The following is a 6,887-nucleotide window of genomic DNA, read 5'->3' on the forward strand; positions in this document are numbered from 1 at the left end:
TATAATGATGATGAAGCAGTACTCACAGGGAAATTAACAGCTGTAAATGCCTATGTTAAACAAAACAAGGAAGAAGGAAGATCTCAAATCAATAAGATAAACTATAAGCAAGTAGAAAAAGAGGAGGAACCCACCTCAAAGCTAGTGGAAGGAAGGAAATAATAAATACAAGCATATCTCAGAGATATTGTTCCAGTTGATCACAATGAAGTAATTATTGGAATGAAGTGAGTCAAATAATTTTTTTGGTTGCTCAGTGTATATAAATGTTATTTTATGCTATACCATTGTTTATTAATTATACAACATAATTATGTCTAAAATGTACATTAATATCTCAATTAAAAATACTTTATTGCTAAAAAAATGCTAACCATCATCTGAGGATTCAGTGTATCATAATTTATTTTTTTCTTTTTTGCTGGTGGTGAGACTTGGCTTGATGTTGATGGCTACTGACTCATCAAGGAAGTGGTTGCTGAAAGTTGGAGTGGCCATGAAAATTTCTTAAAATAAGGCAACAAATTTTGCCACATGAGTTGGCTCTTACTTCCATGGAAAATGTCTCTATAGCATATTTGGTAACGTTTTATCCGCAGTGGAACTTTTTTGAAATTTGGAGTCAGTCCTCTCAAACACTGCTTTACCAACTGTTTATGTAATATTCTAAATTTTCTTGTCTTTTTAACAGTCTTCTCAGCATCTTCACCAAGAGTAGAAACCCTCTTAAAAAAACACTTACCGTGTTCTTCTATAAGAAGCAACTCCCCAGCCATTGAAGTTTTATTGCAATATTGCAACAATTAAGTCATATCTTTAAGCACCACTTTAAATTCTAGTTCTGTTGTCATTTCCACTACATCTGCAGTGAATTCCTTCATTAAAGTTCTGAATTTCAGTTTAAAAAAAATGTAGTGAAGCACAATAAAATGAAATGCAATAAAGTGAAGAATGCCTACATTAAAGTAAATGAAATAAAGAGTAAAAAAGAAATAGAGATTCATTCTTCTACACATAGCTGACCAATTTTCCCAGCACCATTTATTGAAGAAACTGTCTTTTATCCACTATATAGTTTTCCTGCTTTGAGAAAGATTATTTGACCATAGAGTGAAGGTCCAAATCTGGGCTCTCTATTCTGTTCCACAGGTCTATGTGTCTGTTTTTGTGCCAGTACCATGTTGTCTTGGAGATCACAGTTTTGTAGTAAAGCTTGAAATCAGGCAACATGATGACCCAGTTTTGTTTTTCTTTTTTCAAAATTTCCTTAGCAATTCGGGGTCTCTTCTGGTTCCATACAAATTTTAGGATTGTTTGTTCCAGCTCTTTGAAAAATGCCAATGGAATTTTGATCAGGATGGCATTGAAAGTACAGATTGCTCTAGGCAGTATAGACATTTTAACAATGTTTATTCTTCCAATCCATGAGCATGGAATGCTCTTCCATCTTTTTGTGTCTTCTCCAATTTCTTTCATAAGTGTTCTGTAATTCCTCCTTCTTTCAAGATATGTCTCCAAAGGCAAAGGAAACAAAAGCAGAACTGAACTTTTGCGAGTTTGTCAAGGTCAAAATTTTCTGTACAGCAAAGAAAATAGTCAACAACAACAAAAAAGCAACCCAGGGAATGGGAGAAGATGTTTGCAAATGACACTACAGTCAAAGGGATGGTATCCAAGATCTGTAAAGAACTACTCAAACTCAACACACACAAAACAGATAATCATGTCAAAAAATGGGCAGAAGACATGAAAACACTTCTCCAATGAAGACATACAAATGGCTAACAGACACATGAAAAAATGTTCATCATTACTATCCATCAGGGATATTCAAATCAAAACCACATTGAGATACCACCTTATGCCAGTTAAAATGGCCAAAATTAACAAGACACTAAACAGCATGTGTTGGAGAGGACGTGGAGAAAGGGGAACTCTCTTACACTCTTAGTGGGAATGCAAATTGGTGAAGCCACTTTGGAAAACAGTGTGGCAATTCCTTAAGAAATTAAAAACAGAGCTACCCTATGATCCTGCAATTGCACTACTGGGCATTTACCTCAAAGATACAGTTAAAAGAAGGGCCATCTGTACCCCAATGTTTGTAGCAGCAATGGCCATAATCACCAAAGTATGGAAAGAACCAAGATACCCTTCAATGGACAAAGTGGATGAATGAATAAAGAAGATATGGTCCATATATACAATGGAGTAATATGCCTCCATCAGAAAGGATGAATACCCAACTTTTATATTGACATGGATGGGACTGGAAGAGATTATGCTGAGTGAAATAAGTCAAGCAGAGAGAGTCAAGTATCATAGGGTTTCATTTACTTGTGGAGCATAAGGAATAACATGGAGGATATTGGGAGATGGAGAGGAGATGTGAGATGGGGGAAATCAGAGGGGAGACAAACCATGAGAGACTGTGGACTCTGAGAAACAAACTGAGGGTTTTGGAGGGAGGGAGAGTGGGGGGATGGGTGAGCCTGGTGGTGGGTATTATGGAGGGCACATATTGCATGGAGCACTGGGTTTGGTGCAAAACAAAGAAGAAGTAGTTTGGTTCTTTCAGTGGTTGGAAATCGAGCCAAAAGGGATAACACTGACAATGGACTACCAGGGGAGAAGCACACGGGAGATCTTTGTGTGGTTTGCTTCAAAGGAGATAGCAGAAAATGCTCTGGGAAAGTAAGGAAAGAATAGGACACAGGTATATTGAGCTCTTCCGAAGTAGCAGGAGTGAAATCAAAGGATTTTATGATCCACCAAGAATATTACTGGGCCAGCGACTGGGACAATATGGGACAATATAGGAGGAAGAGGGGGTTATTATGGAGCTGGACGTAGTAGTTATGGAGGTTTTGATGACTACGCTGGCTATAATAATTATGGCTATGGAAATGATGGCTTTGATGACAGAATGAGAGATGGAAGAGCTATGGGAGGACATGGCTATGGTGGAGCTGGTGATGCACATTCTGGTCATGGTGGCCATTTTGTACATGTGAGAGGAATACCTTTTTGTGTAACTGAAAATGACATTGCTAATTTCTTCTCACCACTGAATCCAATATGAGTGCATATTGATATTGGAACTGATGGTAGTGCAACAGGAGAGACAGATTCAGAATTTGTGATACATGCAGATGCTGTAGCTGCCATGTCTAAAGATAAGAATAACATGCAACCTCTCTGCATGAATTCTACTTCTTGAATTCTATTCCTGGAGGTGGTTCTGGAATGGGAGTTTCTGGAATGAGAGGCTAGAGCAAAGACCGAATGGATAATCAGGGAGGTTATGGATCTTTTGGAAGAATGGGAATGGTAACAATTATAATGGAGAATATGGTACTCTTGATGGCTTGGGTTGTTATGGCCATTGTGGTAGAGGCAATGGTAGTTACTATGGACAAGGGGGCATGAGTGGAGTTGGATGGCGTAGCATGAATTAAAGCATAACCACAAACATTAAAGTCCAGACAATAGTGTCTGGTCTACTAGACTTTTTTTTTAAGATTTTACTTATTTATTTGACAAAGAGAGATCACAAGTAGGCAGAGAGCTGGGCAGAGAGCCTGATGTGGGCGGGGCTCGATCCCAGGACCCTGGAATCATGACCTAAGCCAAAGGTAGAGGCTTTAACTCACTGAGCCACTCAGGTGCCCCGTTATTAGACTTTCTTAAAGATTTAATTTCTTTTGTATTTAAGAACTTTATAATGACTGAAGGAACGTGTTTTCAAAATATTATTTGGTAAAACAACAGATTGTGATGGAAAAATCTGTTTTCTATAGGGTTTTTATGTTGCATACTTTGACCTAAAAATACATTTTTATTAAAAAAAAAAAGAAAAGAAAGAAATAGAGAAAATCAACCCAACTGAAGTTTGTTCTTTGACGTGACCAAAAAGTTGAGACCTTTAATTAGACTCACAATGAAAAAGAGAAACATGACTCAAATTACTTAAATTTGGATTGAAAGAGTGGTATCATTACTTTATGTGAATTAAAAAGCAAAAAAAAAAAAGACCGAGGTAATACTATGAACAGTTGTAGCCCTCAAAAGTAAATAACATAGATGAAATTAACACATTATTTAAAAAAACAAGCTACCAGAACAGACCCAAGAAGAAATATGAAGTTTGAGAAGACTTCTAACAAGAAAGGAGAATTGAATTGTAGACCAAAACTTTCCACAAAGAAAAGCTATCTCTGATGACTTCATTTGTAAATTCTACCAAACATAGAATCAACAGCTACTTCATATACTAGTTCAAAAACACAGAAGGATACACTTCCTAATACATCTATGAGGCCAATATTACTAAGAAAAGTAAGCAAATTTCAGATAAATATTTCTATGAGTATAGATTCAAAAACTTTCAGCAAAATTTTAGAAAACCAGCAACATGAAAAGGATTATGTTTCATGACCAATAGGATTTTTGCCAGCAATGCAAAAATAGGTAATAGATTAATGTCATAAAATCAATTTGTGGAATATACCATATTAATGGAATAAATGATAACACATGATTATTTTTATGCAAAAGAATGCACTTGACAGAAATATAATACCTTTCATAATAAAAATTAGAATTAAAGCGAACTTTGTCAGTAAGATAGAGATCATCTATGAAAAGCTCTTAGCCAACATACCTAATGGTGAAAGATTGAGAGTTTTCCTTGTAATACCTGGAATACAACAACATCTACTGCCACAACTTCTAATCAAGATTGTATTGGAAGTTCTAGTCTGGAAAATAGAGCAAACCAAATGAAGAGAAAGCATCCAGATTCCAAAGAATGAAATAAAATCTATACTTTCAGATGACATGACTTCATATATAGAGAAATCCTAAAGAATCTACAAGAGACTAGGAGAGCTAATAAAGTTCAGTATGATTGCAGGATAAAATATCAATATACTAAAATCACTTGTATTTTTTTTGCACTGGAAATGAACATCCAAAATTGTAGTTATTTCAATCATTCCATTTATAGTAGTATCAAACAATAAGATACTTGGGATAAATGTAACAAAAGAGATGCAAGATGTTTATGCTGAAAACTAGAACATGCTGAAAGAAATTAAAGACCTATATAAGTGGAAAGAAGTCCCATGTTCATGGACTAGAAGACTTAATAGAGTGAGGATGGCAATAATCCCCATCTTGATCTACAAATACAGAAGACTATTGCTAAGCCATCAAAAAGAATGAAATCTTGGAGATCCTGAGTGGCTCAGTGGTTAAGCCTCTCCCCTCAGCTGAGGTCATGATCTCAGGGTCCTGGGATCAAACCCCACATCCGGCTCTGTTCAGCAAGGGGCCTGCTTCCCCCTCTGCTCTGCCTGCCTCTTTGCCTACTTGTGATCTCTCTCTTTCTGTCAAATAAGTAAATAAAATCTTAAAAAAAAAAAAAAAAAGAATGAAATCTTGCCATTTGCAATGATGTGGGTGGAACTAGGGAGTATGTGTTATACGTCAGTCAAAAAAAAAAAAAACACCATATTATTTCAGTCATATGTGGAATTTAAGAAACAAAACATGAACATAGGGAATGGGAAGGAAAAGTAAAATAATACAAACACAGAGAATGGGGCAAACCATAAGAGACTCTTAACTATAGGGAACATACTGGAGGGGAGGTGGGTGGGGAGATGGATAACTGCATGATGACATTAAGGAGGGCACTTGAAGTAATGAGCACTGCGTGTTGTATGCAACTGAATCACTGAATTCGATCTCTGGAACTAATAATACAGTATATATTAATTAAATTGACCTTAAATAAAACATCTTAAAAAATAAGTAGGGTGTCTATGAAGATAATGGATTTAATCTGGTAAAGCTTTTTAAAAAATAGTATGGGACAATCAAATGGAGATGTTCCATAGGAAACTAGCTATAGGTTCGCCTGAATAAAGGAAAGGGAGAAAAGCACATTGCTAGTAACTTGTGGATTCTTGTAACGTCGTTTCTGACTCTGTATCTAGTCTCTACCACTATTAATTTAATCAGGTTGGGCCTTTATTTCTCTTCTCCATCATATAGATAAAAATAATACCTAAGTTAAACAGTTGAGTATTATATGTAAAATAGCTTAAAGGACTGTGACAATAAAGTAGGACCAACTGTTAGCTCTTATTTGTGGAGCTTCTAGAACTTAAAAAGGATATGAGAAGGGGAAGTGTATTTTGTTGTCATCACTATTCAATTAGTTGAGATTTTAGGAATGCATAGAATTACATAAGAAGAAAATGTGTAAGGAGAACCAAGGTGAAACCTCAGGAAATTTATTATGGTTTTAATTTGTTTTTAGTTAATTTTGGTTTTAATCTGATTAATGGTATAAATTGGGGCTTCATTTAGACTTCAGCAGTATTGGATTAAAATTATATTTGTTTCTCTATTTGGCCAAATGAAAGAAGATGTAATTTGACAGTAAAAGCAATTTTATAGTTGTTATTCTAGAAGGGTGGTTATGACATGGGAAAAAGTTCTGATTTTAATATCCAAAAGTAGGTACTGAATTTGAAAAAAAAATGCTTTGGAAGATTTTTGATAGATGAGATATGGCTGACTAAGGAAAAGATGAAATCAAAGATGACTATCTAATAGCTTGGTGAGCTAGGAATATAATGATGATATTGACAGTGATAGGAACACAGAGAAGACAGAGAAAATAATGAGCTTGGCTATAGATATGTAAAGTTTTAAGTGGCAGAAGGATATTCAAGTAGAGATATCTTGCAGACAGCCAAAAATGGGGGCTTAGAGAGCATATAGAGATTAACTTTCCTTTTGCAGATTTGTATGTGTTACTTTCATCTTTAAATTTTATTTCCCTTGGAGATTTGGCCATGTGATTTCTTTCCTAT

The 6,887-nt window shown here is 35.5% G+C and overlaps 1 pseudogene; it reads left to right on the forward strand.

The window, feature by feature from the left end:
• The first annotated feature begins 2,599 nt into the window (after positions 1-2,599).
• LOC122890213 lies at positions 2,600-3,458 on the forward strand (annotated as a pseudogene).
• The last annotated feature ends 3,429 nt before the right edge of the window (positions 3,459-6,887 follow it).

This window comes from Neovison vison, chromosome 11 (genome assembly GCF_020171115.1).
Source record: "Neovison vison isolate M4711 chromosome 11, ASM_NN_V1, whole genome shotgun sequence".
Classification (NCBI taxonomy): Eukaryota; Metazoa; Chordata; class Mammalia; order Carnivora; family Mustelidae; genus Neogale; species Neogale vison.